The sequence below is a fragment of the Catharus ustulatus genome, chromosome 3 (genome assembly GCF_009819885.2).
Source record: "Catharus ustulatus isolate bCatUst1 chromosome 3, bCatUst1.pri.v2, whole genome shotgun sequence".
NCBI lineage: Eukaryota > Metazoa > Chordata > Aves > Passeriformes > Turdidae > Catharus > Catharus ustulatus.
In genome coordinates this window covers 48,056,314-48,077,128 of record NC_046223.1, presented here as the reverse complement: position 1 = coordinate 48,077,128, position 20,815 = coordinate 48,056,314, and the positions used below count along the sequence as shown (strand labels likewise).

Here is a 20,815-nt window from a genome sequence, read left to right as displayed (position 1 = left end):
TGCAGTCCCTGCTCAACAGTTACCCCTGGCAAGCACCCTGCAAAGAGCAAGCAGCAGAGTTTGGATGAGCAGACTGCAAAATATTCCTACAGAAGAAAGTTTCACCCCCTCCATTGTTTTGAAACAAAACTTCAGGCTGAGCTGAGAGATTCAGTTCTAGCAGGAGTTTGAAAAACTGAATATGCGTGCCACAGCAATGGTAATCTTCTATCACAGCCTGATGCTCAGAGCGTTAGTCAACCGAAATAAAGCACTGAGAAATGAAGGAAGGCAGTCAAATAAAACTATACTGATCTACTGAACATAAGGGCTTGGAACACAAGATGGGAAAGAATTACTCCGGTTGCAATGACAATACTTTTAATTATATATAGTCAATGAAAAATAAACTATTAGAGAGAGAATAAAATACTTCCAATTAATGGAAGTAATGCAATGTTCAAATTTAAATGAAGTATTTTTCTCTTGAGGGTTTTGCTGTACTATTTTATTTAGCTTAATGTAATTTAAATTATAAACAGAATGGTTTTGTAAGCCCCCAGAGAAATGTACTTTATTTATAATGTATTTACTTTGAAGTGGTTATGGAAATCATGCCCTTCCTGAAGTCTGTATTTCACATACCACCTACAGCTGCAAGCTAGTCAGTCCTCACAAGTTAAATATGATCTGTCTGGTGAAGTGCATTAAAAGAAAACCTGAGATTTGTTTTAAATGCCAGAAGGAATAAAAATTTGTAATTCTGCAAACTAACAGTCCTTCTTTCAAAAATTGTTATTGAAAAATCTTGTTGATAAAAGTTATGTATTTTCAGAGGGAATGGAACTCAGCCATAGTCACTTTACTTGAGTTTTAATGCACGTAATGAAAGAATAATTGTTTATAGTATACCCTAGAGAGAGTTTCAGCTGGAAAAAATTGTATTTTGTATACTTTAAATTTAAACACGTAAATATTTCCATCTTTCATTTAAATAAAAAATCTTTTAATGTTTAATTCTAGTATTAAGAGCAGGCTTTCTTTCAAGAGTAAAATTACAAATGCAATTGGTGTTGCCTTTTTCCCTCAAATTAAAGTTATCTATTTTCACATAAATAAGTAGCTATGAATAAATAAATAGAACCCCAATCTATGTGCTCTCCTCTCCTCACCTTCAATAGCTACTGCATCAAGTTGGTTAAATAATTAGAGACAAAGAAGAAACTGTTTTTAGAAAATTCATTTTGGCCATTAACCATCTTTATGGAGGATAATAGTACCTTACCCTCATGGATGAACCGCTAGCTTAACACACCAGCGCAGACATACAATAGTCTAAGCTGTGATGCTTCCTCTGAAATAACATCACACCAAGTCACTTCAAAGGGTACAGACAATCAAACACTGCAAGGTTTGGCTGACTCTGCAACAGCTTACAGCATGATCTCTCATGACAGCCACAGTCACAGATTGCATGTGCTTTGAATGACCCTTCCATTCGTCAAATCTACTTTTCTGCCCTAACCTACTACCAAAGTAGAGAAATAAATAAAAAGAGGAACAAATTAAAATACAAGTTTTCATCAGTCATGGATTAAGAGCTTGAACAATTTTTCAGGGGCTAATATACAGGAGCATATATTTCTTTGTAGGTGTTCTATAAAACAAACATCCATGGTCTGGTCTTAACTTCTGATTTAGTTGGTAGATTTTATTAATATTACAAAGATTCAGGCAGATATCTAGATCCATTAAAAGATTTACAATCAAATTTATGAACAAATATGAATTAATTTTTACTGTTGCGGTAATGAGCACTGTAGGGACCCCAGGCAGGTGCAAAGGAGTGCTCTTTATTGCCAAAACCCTGGCCTTTTTAAGCAGTTATCTGGTTATCGGTTCACATGTGCCCCAGCACAAGCCACCCACCCAGCACACAGCACGATGTGCCCGTGCGGCAATCATGCAGCACATCTCTCACGGCTCTCGCGTTTCCCTGCCCCATTCCTCTCACAACGCTCCCTTCTAACAGGCCAGAGCCATGTTACCAGGCCTTCCCTTTATAAAGCCTTACCCATCAGTATCATTTTAAAAATTGGGCTTATAAAACAATCTTTCTCCATATACTACTGTACAAACCTTATAAGAAAAAAACATTACTTCTGGCCCTTCTTAGATCAGACATTATCCAGTTCACTCTTGAAAGTGATATCATTTGTATTAGAAACTGCATTGGTTTTAGAGATCCAAGATGTACCACAACCTTTGCAAACATCTGTGCTTTGCTAAAAGCCACTCAAGCACAAGTACCACTTCCGTTACATGGCAAATACACATAATAGTGACCATTATCATTGCATTTGAGGCAAGATTTTAAGATTCTGGCAGCCCAGTCTAGCTAATGGACCTGTGCTAAACAAGACAATGTTGTTCCTCTTGATGAATGTAACATGTTCAGAACAACTGACAAATTCTGTTTAGTGCTCTGCACACTTGGGGGTAATAAAGGACATTACTTTATAATTTCTTTATAGATATAATCCTTTAAGAGGTAGCATGACAGCGTAGTGTAAATCTAAAGCAAACCATTAGATTTATTTGCATTAATGGCTCTGTTGCCATTAAATTATTATCAAGAAAAAGCCCAAACAACAGATATCTATCCCGGGCTTTTCTGTAAATGGATTATAACCATTAACCCATTTTAACCCTTCTTTTTTTGCTCACTGTTTCCACATGGTAACATTACAGTCTAAATGACAAATATTACATGTCTATACAGGAAGAGATATGTGGACAGTAACAAAATGTACAGAAGTTAACCATATGACTTTAGATACTGTCTTAATTACTTCCCTTTCAGACTAAAACTGAACACACTTCCAGTTGTGCCACTAACACTACAGAAAAGGCATTCTCCCATTCTCTTCAGACTCGATAGCCTCTCCAGCATAACAGATGTCTTTTGGGATTGCTTCCCTCCCCATCAGTTACAACTGGGAAAGACTTTGGATACTCAAAACAGAAAATACTAATCTCTTTTCAATTCTGGAGATAGCAAGCCATTTATGAGTTATGATAACCTATATTTAATTTTAACCACCAAACCAGAAAAATATGTTTTCAGTGTTAATTAATAGAAATACTGCCATCCTAGGGAAATAATAGAAAATAAAGTGTAAAACCCCAAACCACAACCTTTCACTTTCTGCAAAATATCTGAAAAACATGTAATTAAAGCTGGAATATGGTCAACACATCATGAAAGACAGTTGTGTATGTAAAAGCATACATTATACCTCATCATAATTTCAAGATAAAAAAGCAAGGACAAACATTGTTATAAAACTCATCTGAGGCACCTGTTGTTAAAACTGAAGCAATAAAAATTCAGACAGCAGACACTGAAAATATTTTACTGAGATGACTTACTTAGAAACCAACTCCAGACAGAAGTGACGGAAATCTCAAGACACTCCAGAAACAATCACAATAAACTTTCAGTGTCACAGTTCCAAAAGAGAATGTGAGGAGAGCTGTTTGTTATGTGCAGAGACTGTACCAGCATGTGTAAATAAAGGCCATCGAAACAACTGCTACATACCCAAGTTTACAGCTAATTTCCATAAAATTAGAAATGCAAACCAAGGTAGAGCATTTACAGTGTAAGAAATGTAAAAGAAACACCAATTATAATGTAGGCATAAACTCTGCAGCTTACCAATTCATGTGAATTATTTTAAGTGCCACTGCAACTGAAACATAAAACAGCATAGCATATAAGGGAGAAAGCAGTCAAGAGACAATAAATGCAGGCAATTTAATCAGAACAATTTAGTCCTTTGCCTAGGTCTGCTAGCTCAGAGGGAGGTGAAACTAAATGCAGTTAGCATATCAAAGCAAAAAGGAAAAATACACTATTCAAGAAATTTAATATAAATTGTTGGATTCACAGATCTTCCAGAGTAAAACTGAATTATTCTGCAGGAAATCCTGGTGATAGAATATTGGCTACATTTTATATTTTGTCAGAAACTCATAGAAAACTTGAAGATTTGTGCAGAAGCTCAAGATGATCAACAGAAATAACTTGAAGACATCTTTCTTCTGATTATTAATTCCATGATGCTCTTCCACTCTTCTTAAGACAAACATAGAGGTTCATGCATGTGAACCTGCTCAGCCTAGCTCTTACCTGGCTAGCTCTTACTCTGCTAGCTGTGTGGCCGTAATAACAAGAACATCAAGATTTACTAGCTGCTTCAGAATTCATTCAATTTCTCTGCTGGGTTTTGTGCCTAAGCTGAAATTTTCACCACTGCAACTGCTATTAAAGTTAGTTCTGGTACACTTGCAGGAATGATGGACATCACCTGTTGCCAGCACCTGCAAGTACTTAAAACGGACATGGCAAGAAGACCAAACACATTGTAACATATGACAGTCTACTTTTGTGCTTCTGTTGACAATAAAGCTTATCAAAAAGTTGCAGGGTCTTAATCATACTGTACTCCATAAATTCCAAAAGACCCCAACTCCACAAAGTGAGCATTGTTGCCAAAAACCAGACGTTTCCCAAGATGTTGAATACTTTTACAGATACAGTGTGCATATAAATAGGTTTTTTTTAATTTTACCTACATGGTCCAGTGAGGATCATCAGAGCAGCTAGCTGGATCAGACAGTGTAATTCTGAGAACTCCTCTTTTGGAAAAAAAACTGGTACTGTGTCAGCATGTAGGCTGTGAACAAAGCAAAAGATGGAACAATTATTAAAATGGATTATAGGAACATGGGGAAATCACAGTCATATAAGCCGAAAAGCCTAATTTGGAGCAAGATAAGACAAAAGCTTTTAATAATTTTTATTGCCAAATTATACTGGTTTTTATTTTTCTTTTTTTTTTCAATTTGAGAGACCTACTTGGAGATAGAACAATTCAAGCATGCATTTATCACAGAGAGATCTGGAGCAGTGGTAATAACATGGTACTGACAAGCCTTTGGGCCGCTCACACCTCTCTCCAAAGGGCTATGCATGACCACACTATTTTCAGATTTATTTTTTTTTTAAACCTGTTGACCAAACTGAAGGGAACAGTTTCTCCAATATAGTACAGTTATAGAATCATAGAATACAAGGTTAAACATTTCCTGGCAAAAGCACAGCAAACTGTCCAGCTGAATCCTGGAAGTGATCAATGCTGGGGGATCCAACACTTTTCTGGGGAGCTTATTATTTTAAGGCTGCAGCTGCATCAGCAAGCAAACTTGTGTATCTTGTGTCTGAAAATGGGCTCCTCCAGCAAAAAGGAATGATGAGCCCATTCATACCAAGGAGCAAGTCACCCCAAAGGCAGAACTAAAAACTGGGATCTTCTTTTCTTCCCCAGATGATGCAGTCTTTCAAGCTAAGCACTTTAGAAAGTTGTTCCAGAATATAATTTTTCATGTAAAAAATGTAACATAGAAAGCAAAAATATTAATAATTAAAACCTAAATGAAACACTTTCCTCCGCAAAAGTTGTAAATGTCTGAATTTAAAAGTGTAGGAGCAAGATTAATGACTGACCACCATGCTCCATTTCATTACATATATTTAGGGCCAAGTAGAACCATGTGCCATTATTATCCCATTTATTGCATACCATTGCAGCCTAAGGCTTCCAGAACCCTTTGAATAACTTCAATACAGAAGAGTGAATCTAATCAAGATGTTTCTTAGTGTCCCAGCCTGCATCAGAATGCCAAGGGATTTTACTCACAGGTGTTATAAATAGAAGGCAACAGACCAGAGAGGGAATATATTAGTTATGCTGCATATTTCTCAGGAAAAACAAAAAAAACCCCAAACACCACCAAAATCCAACAGCAACAAGGGTGAGGTTACTAAAGTCAAGACTATATTCCAGTTAATTTTCAGAAGGGAAGATAACACACATTTACTACCCATGTACATTGCTGCATGGCAGCCCAGCACTCGTAACACAGTTCTGATACGCCTTTAACCAGGAAGGTCTCCCCCTCCTCTGGTAAAACACTCTCCTAGAAGAAAGCTGCTCCCTCCACTAACCCTGTACTGTCAAGAAGTGCAAAGAGTCAGAGAGGAAGCCAATCTGAACAATCTCTTAAACCAAATGAACACAAGAGAGGCTGTATTTGAATGAATGAACGGAAAGGAAAAAAAAAACAGATGAAATTTGGCCAAAATTTGTATCACTTGACTTAGAAGGAGTGCAAAGCAGTTCTTAGCTGGACATGTCAGTGTGGCAACCCTTTCATAAGAGCAGGCTTTGAGACAGACCGTCTCAGCCCAGGATCTATGTTTAGATCAGAGACTATCACTGCAGACACTTCCTGAAACATTTCTTTTCCAAGGCATTTCTTGGCCAGCCATTACACCACTATAACGCTCTGTTCCCACCACTGCTCCCAGACTGACAGTGCACAGGAAGCACAACACAAGGAAGAGTGTCTGCACTCAGGGTCAGGAGGCAAAGAAGGCAAAACTCTCACAGAGAGGCAAAGAGCAGCCAGGGAGATCATATGCATCATTAACCCCCTCCCACCTGAAAGGGTTTTCACTCTGGAGGGATCTCATGGAACCTTTGGTGCTAGAGCTCGATCTTTTGGCTCAGGAAGGATGGTTACAGACTTCTCAAGACAGCAGACCTGTTTTTAGTACTTAATTCCAGCAGTGTAGCAGTGAATCTACCTACTCATAATTCACTCACGTAGTAAAGCTACAGTTTGCACAGCACATACCAATTTTATTTTAATTGAGGTCCCTAGAGGTCATTAGTGGAATGCTTACATAGTACTGGTAATAGGAAACAACAATGTGAATTACTCTTAAAAAAACCTTGAATGTTTAAAAATTAATTCATCCATTTATTTAATTCAGAAAGTGTTAAGGTTGAAAAATATTTCTCATTTACACTATCAATGCAGAAAAATAATTTTAGAAACTTTGTTACGTGATCAAAAATCAAAATCAGTTTTAAATAACTTGCAAACTTTTAAGACTGCAAAACAATTGAAAAGGGAAGCCTTTTTTTAGTTAGCTGAGCCTCCTTTTAGTTGAGGAAATTAGGTGCCTGGCAATTAAAATTTGAATTTTAATAATTTCCCTCTTATCAAGTTATTATGCTTTAGGTTAGCAAAAAAACTAATTTATTATGAAATTAGCTTTTCAAGCTATCCTCAAGTAAAAAAAAAAATAAAAATATTCCCAGTAATTTTCTACTGCATTTTAGTTTTATGCCATTACTACCAAGAATCCAGTTTTACCTGCCTAATAGTGCAGGTTGTGACTCAGAGCTTTGGAATTAACTGCCTAAATTTACAATAAACTAAGTCTCCTCAAATAAGCTTGTGCTGTTTGTATATTCAGCTACAAAGCTAATACACGCTACTCTTTATGAAAAGTAACCAAGGCCAGTTGGCAATCCAGCTTGTGCAGAATATCAAGCTCCAGTTGAACAGTCCTATCAACAAACCCCCCAAAGCCCCATTCCAGCTATCAGCATGAACCCTGGAACTCTTTAGGCCATCATTGGTCACTTCTAACCTCATTTACTATGTCTGTACTAGAAAATTTAATTTGAAGGATGTTTCTAGGCATTGGCACCCAAACTCTGCATTAAACTGTGAGAATGAAAAAAAAAAAAAAATAGAAAGAAAATAACTGCAGTCAGGACAGGCAGGCACTCAGTGTGGAACTGGAAAATCACATTTTATGACTTGTACAATTCCTTTCCTATATTGATGAGAACCCCTACTTAAAAAAAAAGACCCTGTGGGCTGCCTTTAGCTTTTTATTTATCTTTGATAAAACCTCACTTGAGACTAGAATGGCAGAAATTAATTACTAGAATGTCTAAGTAAGAGAAGCACTTTTGTGGAAAGCAGAACTATGGATACAGTGATTTCTACCCTGTTTACTTGAGAAGACAGATTTGCATGCATTGACTCTGCACTAGAGAAAATTAGTTCCCATGTTTCACCAAGTAGGTTCCTCTCTATGAAAAGTAAAATTCACAGACTGGTAAAACTTTATACACAATAAGGTAAGTATTTCACATGACTGTGTATCAAGAGAGATAAAGGTGATCTCCTGTGTTGGGATCTTTCAAATGAATTATGTTCAATTTTTGCCTTGCTGTGAGGATAAAAGGTCTCAAAAATCTGACTCAATTACATATTTTCATTTTCTTGCTGAAGTAACCTAATAAAAATCAACACTTTTTCACACCACATTTTTCAACCTCAAAAATGCCTACAGAGGTACCTAAATAGATAAAAAGCATTTTAATAGTTGAATGAATATGAATAATAATGAATATGATCTTGATGCCAAAATAAAAAAGTCAGCAAAAGGGTAGTTTCTATTTTCAATGGACTTTAAAGAGCAGAAAATATTTTCATACTTCAGACGTAAAAAAGTTGCAAGCTGGAAGAAGCATCTCTTCCTTGTACTTCTTTCAGTGGATCTCATTAGAAAGAAGTTAGGATCATTCTGGACCAAGACAATATCAAAGATGGATGACAAAAGATTGCAACTGCAATATTTGTACACTTGAAAAGTGCCTCCCCACTGATATGACAGAGAAACATGCAACATGGAGATCAAAACAAAATTTCTTTGCTGGGACAAATTCAGTATCACACAAATTCATCCAACTTGCTCTACTTTTATTTATTCAGGGTGGCTAAAAACAATCATTTTATGCGCCTTTCATTCAGTTTAACAGAGATAAAAAACTAATGATGAACATCCTGATTTAGGACCATGTTCTTGGCAAAGACATGTCAATTCACAGTACTGTCTTAGCCAACTCTCTTTCAGCTTCTGAAGAACTACAAGCCTTTATTTTGGTTTGAAGATCTGAGGAGTATGGTAAAACAAAATCCAAACATTTCAGATATGATTTTAGTTTGGTAGATTCATACCTCAAAAATTGTTCAATCTAGACATATCACATTTTTTTCACTTTAGAATAGTGATTTCAGTGTTTTATCGACAAAGCTGAGTGCCTATTATGGAAATACTCAATTAAGACTGCTCAGCATAAAGGTGTTCAAGTCAGTTCAGTTCACATACAGAGCATCTCAGAAGCGCGCTACAGTGTCTGAATAATGAGTAGAACAAGTGGCTAGGAAAAAAGAAAACATCAGGAAAAAACACTAGAAGAATACTTCAATCTAATTGCTCAATTACTTATGTTTTCTACATATCTGGCATATAACCATGAAAGTTTTTTAAAATTTGCAGAGTGATTAGACTCTCTATTAGATTGTTGCTCCTTCAGGTGTTTACTGATACCTGACTACTAGTGTCTCTCATAAAGATTATTATTTTACACACTGAAATCTTCTAAATGTCGTGTATAATTTTATATGGCACGAAGAGATAATAATGGTTAAACAGAACAACACAGGAAGCTCATTATCTAGAATACAGTTATCAGCATTAATAATTTAGGGTGGTTTCACTTAACTTTAGATATCTTTGCAGTTATAGGCATCTGCCCCTGAGCTGCACAGACTGTACAGTCAACACAAGAAAAGCTACCACACCAAAGAAGAATTCAACAGAGCTGATGTGTTTTAGTTGTTGGTCCTAGGATGAGATGAAGTAAGTTTTAGGAGGTTCTCATGTTCACCATCCATTATGCAGCACATCTAAATGTGTTTTGATTAATCCTTTCCTGACTGTTCATTTCTTACGATCACGTATTGGTATCCTTAATTGTTTTTACCAATCCCTTCCATCTACTGCTTAGTCTATATATATTCTGATCCATCCAGCCACTTAGAGTGAGGTTAGGCTCCACTACATGCATGGAAAAAAACCCATACCCCTTCTTGTGGAAGACAGCCTTATCTGAAAAACACGTCCCAAGCAAACATACTGCTCCATTTCTTTCAGTTTCACTTTACCTGTTACTCAAAAATTTCAAGATATTCATGACTCCTGTATTGATAGCCTTTCCTCCACCCATCTCTGCAACTAATAAACCCCTCCCCCCACAAAGTGGTTTTTACTGAAACTGATTATTCTAAACAAACAAAGAAAAAAGTCTCACAAAACAGTAGACTTTTCAACATTTGAGGAAGTATTTGGGTGTGACTTATGTACACAAGATATGTCTGGTGTGTTAAATCTGAGTGGGAAAGCACAAGTAAAATTTTGAATTATCATGAGGCAGCTGAATGTGCAGTGAGTAATATGCTGCTTTATCAGTTGGAAGCAGATGGACTTTCCTGAAAAGGGATTGTGAGTCTGCTAATGGAAATGTGCAGCTTGTTCACTGGAATACCCAGGTAGGAAATGTCCCATAATTTGGCCTTTCCTAACTATGCCTGCCAGGCAGTACAGGAAAATCCAAGCAATCATGAATTTCTTTCTAAACTCCATTTTGTATCAAGGATACACAAAACTACCCAACAAATGTCTAAATGAAACATCTGATGAGAAATTATAGGATTAATGATGTTTATAAGCAAAAAGAAGAGACAAGCTGTTGGCAAGAGGTGGAATAATCTCCGATACTCACCTACCAAAACCCACTCTTCTGCATCCTCAAAGCAGCCAACAGCCTGGCAAGGGTCACCTGCCCTCCTCCAGCCTCAACTGGAGCTCTTGTGGAGCAGGTGCCTTCCCCTGCCTGGGAGCAGGACCCTGGGAACACTGTGATGGAGATGTCCATGCCATCTCCTGGGGCTATTCCCAGGCACCCACAGGGTCCCCCGAATGGTAAAGACAGCCCTGCACGCCCCAGGGACAGCAGCAAACATGACAGCACCGAAGCGACCTCCAGGGTGAATGTCACTTGAAACAATAAAAGAAAATCAGCTAAGAAGCCTTGGATTCACCTGTGCTCTGGGCATCTCTGTCCATGGTGCAGGGCCCTCTGTGAAGAGAGGCAGGGGATGCCTGCTCCAGCTGGCTCCAAGACAACCACCACAGGGTAGGGATGAGCCCTGTAGCTGCACTGACAGTGCCTGTGGGTTGAGTGGCTCATGGAAAGCCCAGGCTGGAGCAGGTTCCTCCTAAAGCACATCCAGCCTGTGGATGCCTGAGGCTGGAACAGAGAGCAGTTTGAGAAAGGAGTGGCAGAGAGGAGCTACCACAACCCCTGTCCCCCTGTGCCACCTCAAGGAGCAAAACGCAAGAGAAAGCTTCACTGTGGAGAAACAGTCCTGACCCACTATGGGAGAATACTGTAAGCATATTTTGGGACTGTAACATGCCTTTGCCATGACTGGAAACCTGTTAACCTCTTCAGATCACTTGCAGAATGGAGCTGAATTTAAAAATCTGTTATTAATTTTGTATTGAATTAGCATAGAGAACTTCAGTATTGGAAAAAACAGCTCAATAATTTCTTTATCAATACATAGAATTTTTCTTTGGGTTTTTTGCTTGTTTATACAAAATAAAAAGCTAAACAGTTTCTGCCTGTTGGGAAGAAGGGATGAGGAAGGGAAAAAAAAAAGAAAATAATGATATGTGGAAAGATAAAAACCCTGACACGAGGCTCTTGTGTCATGCCACATTCTGTTATTAAATACAGAACTTAAACAACAAATCAGATCCCCAAAATTACAAAGTACACTGTATCATCCCAATGCTTTACTAAAACTAGACAGCCCAGGGAATATAAGCCAGTGGCTTTGCTATCACAGTTTACTCTTCTGCTCAGATAATACAGGTTTAGCTTTGCTTGGGATTTATTTAATTCTGAGTATTAGGAAAAGCTTGGAACTGATTACTACCAAGGGCAGTAGTAATCAACATCTGTTGTTGATATATATTTATTCAGATGAGTTAATATGAACAAAACAGTGTAAACGACTCCAAAGTACAGAAACTCAGTGGTACAGGAGATTAGGCTCTAATGGGATATATCTGTGAAAGCAGCAGAATGACCTGTACCCTAACCAGGACAGAGGATCAGTGCAGACCAGAAGGTCTGTGTGCTCTTTGTAGGCTTTGACTTCCACGGGCAGTATCACAAGAGCAGGCACTTCTGGCTGATTCACTATAATCACTCACACAGCACTGCTCTGCTATCCTGTGATTTCTCAGGTCATTATAGTAATGGAAGTGCTGTCACCTAGACAAAATGTAAAAGTACACATTTCTCTCGCAAACTAATGGCAACCACGGCCACATTTTCTAGCTGGAATTAACATGGGTTTTGCCTATGTATGTTTCCTTCTGTATTTCAATTGAATCAAAGAGAAAGTGTTGTTTCTATACATTCACAGTAGAAGTGATGTTCCCTAAAGCATAATGATTCTTTTTTTCCTGTATATACAGTTTTCATAGTGTTGCCTTGGAAAGCAAAGAAAATGATGGCCTTTTCCTGATAGATGATATGACTAGAGGTGACTTATTTTTTTAAATATTTCAGAAAAATTAGAAGCCTTAGAAACTGGGGAGAGGACTCCTATCTGTTTTGTTTCTGTTACAGGCTGAAGTATGGAAGCGGAAAACACTTTTCATCTTCAAGGAAAGCTTAAGCATACTAGACTAATCCCAAAGTCATGTGAACCAATGCTACCTACTAGTAATAAGAAAATTTTCAGGTATCTAGCTAGATTCTGTAAAAACTAAACTAAACTATCTTTAAGACAATAGCCAGATCCGAAGGCAAGATGAAAAGTACAGTAATTTCACGACTATAAGGCGCACCCTTTTGACTAAAATTTTCCCTTGAACCTGGAAGTGCGTCTTATAGTCCGGTGCACCTTATCTGATGTACAAAGTTGCGAAATTCACCAAACCGGAATGGTGATCTGTGAGTCGTGGGGGGAGCTGGAAGTGCCACGGCAGCCAGTTGGAGGCAGGTCTGGGGGCCCTCGGCACCGCCCCTGCCGGGTGGAGGTGGGCCTGGGGGCCCATGGTTGCCGGATGAAGGCGGGCCAGGGAGCCCGTGGCACCGCCCCTCCCAGGTTCAGGCAGTCCTGGGGGCCCATGGCTGCTGGGTTGAGGCAGGGCCTCGGCCAGAAACCGCGCGGGGGGAGCTGGAGGTGGAGCCTCACTGCAAAAAAAAGTGCGCCCTATAGTCCGGTGCACCTTATATGATCTACAAAGGTGCAAATGTTGCCGACTCCCAGAGGGTGTGCTTTATAGTCCAGTGTGCCTTATGGTTGTGAAATTACTGTAATCTGGTTAGATTGGCAGGGACTGCTGTGTTTGGCTTTACTATTGCCTTTCCCTGGACTATGAGAAGCAGTGTTTTTCCTACACATAATGTCATCTTTTCCACTTCTACAGGCACTTAAGCTACTGGCAATAGCCTTCATTTCTTATACTCTGCTTCTGAAGTGTCCTGTAATTTTGGCTTTTGATTTTTAAAGTATATATTCAGCGGTCACCAGGAAGATACCAGTAAAATGTTTTATGAAGCTTCAGATTTAGAAATTCACTGAGTAATCACAACATTGGGGAACAATCCCTAAAACCACAGGTACTTCCATTCCTATGGTACACAATCACATTAGCTTTATGTTTCTGCTGAAGAAATGCAATTCAAGACTTAATAACAATATTAAATTGCATAATTAATTTAGAGGCATTAAAGAACACCAGGATGTATTGACACAATTAAGATCTTTAGCAGCATTACCTTATGATATTTTCTGCCTCTGGAAGGCAACATAATGCTAGCACGCCATCAGCCCAAGCAAAGGCTCTTACTGGGATAAAATTTAAAATTACTTAATAAAGACTTAAATAGACAAAATTCTGCAATTATCTTCATGGAGTTCATAAGTCAAGTAAGGTCCTGATTTATTACAATCTAACAATGTAATTACAGAAATTATGTATCTTGCTGACATTACAGAAAATGAGACAGAAAGCTCAGCTATTTTTCTAAATGCAGCAAAAGGAATGTCAAAGACAGAATGAAAACCCTCATGGCTGAGCTCAGTCTTACATTAGTATAACAAAATACCAATGCAGAATAACCAACAAAACTCATTATGCTTTTTGTTTTCTTTGCCAAAAAGGTGTCAGTATGGGCAACTTTTGAATTAACTGCATTCAGGAGGAATAATACCAGTCCAATGACACAAAAATTATAACTGTATCAATCCTAAAATGCACTCAATTTTTTTCCACCAGAAATAGCCCTACGGCCTAACTTCTCAGAAACGTAAGAAATGCCCTGAAGAGGGGTGTTGATACCATGTAACTTAATAATTTATTTTATTCTGATGTTAATCATTCTTTGCAGAAGCTTCTCCCCAGGATCACAGGAAAAAGCCCACTGGTTAATTTAGATTAAACATCCAATATCTGAACAGGTAACTGTAGACAACTTGGATTCTACCCAAAACTAAGCCAAGAATCTGAATAAAAATCTATCCCTTTCCTTCTTATAAAGCAGTGACACACTCAAGGTCAAGATTTTTTCAAGCCAGAAAATATCATTGTTTCCCCTGCCATCTGAAAATGGTCTGAAATCCACTGATTGCTAAACTAAATTTATAAGTCACCAAAGTAACTCACTCATTAGTTCCTCTATTTCTACCTGATTTGTTTTACTACTGTTTAATTAACAGCATTCATGAACAGAAATCTAAGCATCAAGAATGTGCAAGAAGGAACCCCACATGTGCTTCAAAACAAAGCCTCACAGAGAAATTTCCAGCTACAATTTTATTTCCCTCTCTTTGCCTTTCTTCAACACAGGACCATTTTCCCCTAGCTTACAGTGCATGATCTACACACTCTTCAATCCAACTTTATCTCTTGGTTTAAGAAAATAATTTGCTGAATTCTCCTAAAAGAACTGGGAAGATGGTAGCATTGCTACATGTTTTGCAGTGCCATATTCCAGAATATTGCCCTGAAAATCATATCTGAAAACATGCTGAACTGTAACTCATCCACTACAAGGAAATTAAATTTTTCTTCTGTCAGGGAATCACTAAAGTTTCTTATGTCCAAATTAATTGAATCTACTAACTTTAATTTTCCAGACACAGGATGAAAAGATCAGCTACTTGGGAATTCTGTATCTGTAAAGATATAAGTCAAAAACCAAAAATCCCCTTTAAGCAAATATATAATATCAAGACTAAAATATACATACAAATAAAGTAATAAATCAAAACAAAGCAAAGAAGGGAAAAATTTAATCTTTACATAATATCTCAGCTGATTCTGAAGAGTGTTTTAACTATTTGACTAGAGAAACATCCAACTGTAATCCAGCCTTATGGTTTGATTTATGCAGAAAACTGTTGAAAAAAAATGAAAACAATCTTAGAAAATAGTTGTTTAACTGATATATGGTTTGGGGTGTTTCCCTATATTTTTTCAATTTTTTGTTTTAAATGTGATACCTAAACTTCTTAAAATTTTATCTTTTTTTTTTTTCCTGTCAAATACTTATCAAGACAACAATCTTGATTATCTAGTAGAATGAACAGTGACAAAAAAACCAGAAGGCAATTATTTACAAGGAACTTGTGGTTAGACAACAGCAATTTAATTTTATCGACAAAAAGAGATGCTTTTATGTTTAGGTTTCCTGTTACCAAAGGTAACTCAACAGCACCTGAGATTGGCTCAGCTGGTTTGAGGATGGTGTTAATAACAAAAAGGTTTGTGGGTTCAATTCCCATATGGACCATTCACTTAAAAATTGCACTTGGGTCCCTTTGAACATAAAATATTCTGTGACCTGTGCTTTAATACTAGGCTGGCACATGTTTTACAGTCCTGAAACTTGAAGCTTAATCTCCATTAAAAAAACAAAACAAAACAAAAAAAACCAAAAAAAACCCCCACCACAAACAAACAAACAAACAAAAAAGAAAAGCTGAGCTGTACTTACAGATAAACCATTCTCATTCGGGGTGTCTGAAATCCCACTAAGCTATATAGCACTTCGATTCGTGCACTTGTAATACAGAACTACAGCCCAAGAATGTATACCAAAGAAAGAAAAATTAACATACAGACAAAACTCACATATAAAGCAAATATTCATTTCCAACTTAGATGAAAAGTGTCTAAGCCTTTTCTTTCTTTGCCTCTACTTTGAGCCTTATTATTCCAATAATTTGTGAAATTATTTGATACATCTCTTGTGTTTGAGGTTTTCACACACTGATGTGAAAACAAGCAGCCATCACTACAGTGACCCAACTCTCCACATGCCTGGTGGATGTGCAGCATATTCAATTTACACAGAACATTTGCAGCTCCCAGCCATATAACAATCTGCATCTCTGGGCTCTCTGGCAATATACAACATGCAGATCATTTCACTTCCAAAGGGCACTTGGAGAGAACACATTTAAAAGGCCAAGAAGTCACTTTGTTATGAGGATAGCTCAGAAGTTCTTCCAGCATGTCTAGCCCAGTTGCCTAAGGAGCCCATCAAGAGCCAGATGTCAGAAAATATCTTTCAAGAACTTGCCATTTGCCTCCTGTGATCGCCATCCAAGAAGGAAAAAAAGGTGGATGAACCATCTGATGGGACAGGATGGCTGGCAGCCCCTGCAGAGTTGTATCCTGATCAAAAGATTTGCAAGACTGAAATAAGAGACTAAAATTAATGGGTAACTAATGATGGACAGCATATTTGCACCTAAACCTAAACATATATTAGCAAGTAAAATACATGCTTGTTTTGTTGCTTGGTTTTTTTGAATCTTGACAATTAGTTACATATTTTTGCAATAATGTAAATCTAACTTGCTTATTACCACAGCTAAATTCTGGGACATTATGAATACCTGGAATGGTAAATGTAATGAGAGTGATTTATTTTTTTCTTTGCATTAGCTTTGTGTTTGAATGTACAAAATTAACAGGGTTTTTTTTCTTTCACTTGAGCCTGGGGATCTATACTGTGAACAAGACCAGTACTGGGTTTAGAAGTAGGTAATAAACAAGTAGTGAAATGGGCAGATTAACAACATATTTAGAAAGTTCTAGCCAACTGTTTGTTATCAGAAATAACACCTATAAATCTGTAGATATATTTAAAAAGACAGTTCTTAAACTATACTCTATTCAGCTTTCGCACGCTTCCTAAGATTTGTTGAAACTTAATTACAGTATGTAATCTTTCTAGGGAACTGCAACTGAATTCCACTGTTCATAGATCCAAAATAAGCAGTTTGTGTAAGTTTACTTTAAATTCATTAACAGCAGAAGAGTGTTGCCATATCCTAGAGATATACATGGAGCTCAGATGAAGAGACAATCCATAACCCATGCTCTGTCCTTGAACCAGCATTTCCATCAATATTTTGCTACTCATTTCTAAAACAATCAGATAACTTTCCCTTTGAATTGTAACTTCAAAGCACTCAAAGTTTTGAAGTTTTCTGATTACATACTTAATCTAATAAGAAGTAGTGTACGGAACGACTTAAAAAGTATTTTCCTACAAAGGACGAGAATTTCTTTGGAATCTTTCTTCTTCCAAGAAACCCTGGGATCATCATTAAATACTGTCTGCATAAAGATTACCTCTATGTATTTATCAACTCTTACTCCAGCTCTGACAAGATAAGATGAAAGAATAGTGTTACTAGCCAGGGTCAAAAGTTATGGCAGTCTAAAATACAGAGAAGTTTGCATGATGACAAGATTTTTTTAAAATAGAATTTTGAGTGGGGTTTTTTTGTTCCTTAGGTTTGCAGCTTTTTTGGTCAGTTGTTTGAATACCTTTTTTGGAAAGGTGGGGGTTTGGGTTTTTTTGTGGTTTTTTCCCCCTCAAGTAGGATAAGATGTCATGAAACAACATAAGTAAATGGAAAACAACAGCATTTTCTAAAGAGATAGCTGAAAGAGTAAGGTACATATATAGAATAAAGGAATATTATAAAATGCATGGAAAGAGAAAAATTTTTTAAAAATACATAATTTTTGTACAAGAGTCAATGTAAAACACAGTTTACTTCTGCAAGTATTGCAATTGATGTAACCTGATTTCAGAGCCAACGTTTTCTTTGTGCAATTCTCTGCTTTTTCTTCCCTCTGGTTTTAGCACACTTGATCAACTGTGTTTCTCCCATGAGTATGCTCAAAGCAAATCCATGACCAACCTGGTTGCTGCCTAGCCCACTGTTGTAAGGTAAGGTAGCAACAACACTCCTCTTTCCCTCACAAAATTATAGTAATTTCACGACTATAAGGTGCACTGGATTATAAGGCGCACCTGCGGGAGTTGGCAAATTTCTGAACTTTGTCCATATATAAGGCACACCGGACCATAAGGCGCACTTCCGGGTTTGGACTAAAATTTTAGTCAAAAGGGTGCCTTATAGTCGTGAAATTACTCTAAATAGAATATAATATTCAAAGAACACTTTAATGAGAAACACCAGCATCTTTTGTTCTTAACCTGACTATACAAATTTCATGCAACATTTGAAAAGGACAAACTAAATTATAACTTATAAAAATACCTGCAATAATGAAATCTATGTGCTTTTTCATCCTTCTTTAAATCTTTGACTTACTTTCCCTTCCACCTCTATAAACAAAATTTCAACATCTTAACTTACTTCTTGATCTGCAGCATTATGTTTTTTGTGGGTGTTGCCCCTTAAGCCTCTAAATATTTTTTTTTTTTAAATGTTATGTCCTTCCCTGCTACTGAGATGTTCTCTGCTCCTCCTCCTTCTTCTTGCTAGATCTCAGTTCTCTGAGCCATTTCTCGCCTTTAGCAATTTCTTGATAGCCCTTCTAAAGTTTCAGCAACAAGGAGCACCTGAACTTCTGCATCTGCCACAGCAGTCCGGAAGCTAAACATGTTTAAAAGGTGTGTTAGAAATTCTTCTGTCACAGACTATTTTATTATTTATAGCTTCAACTTTTGTATTTGAATAAGACTTTTCTCAGGGATTTTGAAAGAAAGCAAAGATGGAAGCAGAGCCACGTAAACACCATAAAAGTGCTGAAGACGGTTCGCAAACAGCAATCTCAAAACTAGGAAAAAATAAACATATTGTTTTTATCCCCAGACAGTTTTCACTGTCAGGTGCCCTCAGAAGGCCAAGAAGTGACTTGCAACTCAGTCACATCGTGAAGATCCACCATGATTGTTCCTAGCAGAAGTAGAGCAGAGCTAAGCCTTCCTTTGTCTTCAGGTAGGGAGTAGATAGGACACATAGAATTTGGACACATTTCAAAAAGTTGCCCTAACTGCCATGGAGAGAGAAATGAGCTAACACATTACCTCTGTTCTAATTCACCTTTTCAGTATATATGCCAGTTATTTACTGCTGCATATGTCCCTTATAAAGTATGACAAGGACGTCATAAACCTAGTGTTGAGGCATGCTGTAAATTGCGAAATGTGTGTTTAAGCCTGTAGAGAACAACCCTGGGAATCAGTGTTGATATAAGTATAGGAAAGAGAAAAGCAAGCTCAAAAATAAATGAATTTATTAATGGATATTTACAGATTAATAATGCTTTATAACACCTTAAAAGAGAACTAGATATGCCATTTGTTTTCACAGACTTGTTAAAAAGATGAAGAAAGAAAAATAAGAAAAAAAACAACCTTAATCAGAAAATTAATAATAAGGGCAATAGGATATAGTCTGAGCTATAGGAAATACATCTTTTTCCTAAATCTTGACAAGATATGTAAATTTGCACAAATTCTCATATACTCACAGAAAAATTGAGACGTTGGAATTAGTATACCTTGCCAAGGAATGGTTTTTGAATAACAGCAATACACCGAAGTGGGTCAGAAAGAACTACTAGGTGTCATTAAAATGGTTGAGGAGACTTCTTTAGAAGAAAGTTATAAAAATCAGATGAGTCAGTCTGGCAAAAGAACTTGCTGAAGAATCAGAAAACCATAGAAAGCTGTGAAAAAGCCAATCAACAAGCTGACTTTTTTTTTTTTTTGAGAGCCTTCTCACATTTCTCTGTTTCAGTCCATTTCATGCATTGCATGTAATTAAATTTCTGTATAAGAAATAAAAACAACTCTCCCCAACCACATTTAGCGTAAGCAGAAAGGCAAATCCTATGGGAAAATGCTTGCTGTTCACATTTATCTCCAATACTAATTTCAGGAAAAAAATCAGCATCCAAGCACTGATATTTCTAACTAATTTTAAATTAATACACTTCAAGAATACAAGAAGTACATGTGAGAAATTTTGTTTTGATGTAAGCAAGTCCACTTCTACTACCAATGGACTGAATGCTTTGCATCTCAAGGAGATCAAAGCACTTAACAAAAAGATACTAGTAATTAGTAAAAAGTACTGGTATAAACTGAAAATTGATATACTGTTATTGGTAACTTGATAGTGTCAGTTGATACTACTGCTGTGATTGATTTTAGATAAATTAATTTATTTTAATTCTTTGCTTGAGATTTTCAACCCATTTCAAAATTCGAAGAATTATTTATTCCCCCTGTGCCTGAATGTCTCATATTAAATCCGGTTTTGTTCCACAGCACTGTGCATATCAAAGAGCATATTAGAAAAATATTATCTTCATTTTACAGAAATTCTGTAGACCTGAAATGTCTGCTCTGTTATAGACACTTACAGAGTGCACCATTTGGTGTCTTATTCCAGTTCTCCTGGATAGAGAACTCGACCACAGGTAGCAGCTTCTCCATTTTCCTCAGAATATCAGTATCAGTGGAACTTTGCAGGAAAAAGGCATGGCTGCACCTTGCTTTCTGAAGTGGATCAACAGGCAAATATATACAGCAGGTCATGGCAAACTATTGAAATGTCTGAGAAATACACAGGCAAGCACTGACAAGCTTGCCTTCACACCCAGCCTGTCCTCCACAGCAGCAGCCAAAAACTG

General features: G+C 37.1%; 1 protein-coding gene across 1 annotated transcript in view; it reads right to left on the bottom strand.

The window, feature by feature from the left end:
• CHRM3 (cholinergic receptor muscarinic 3) overlaps positions 1-20,815 on the bottom strand; it is a 262,479-nt gene that overhangs the window by 119,675 nt on the left and 121,989 nt on the right. Inside the window, exon 3 of the mRNA XM_033055503.1 lies at positions 4,621-4,721. The gene's annotated coding sequence lies outside the window, so the exon portion shown is untranslated. The remainder of the gene's footprint in view (positions 1-4,620; positions 4,722-20,815) is intronic.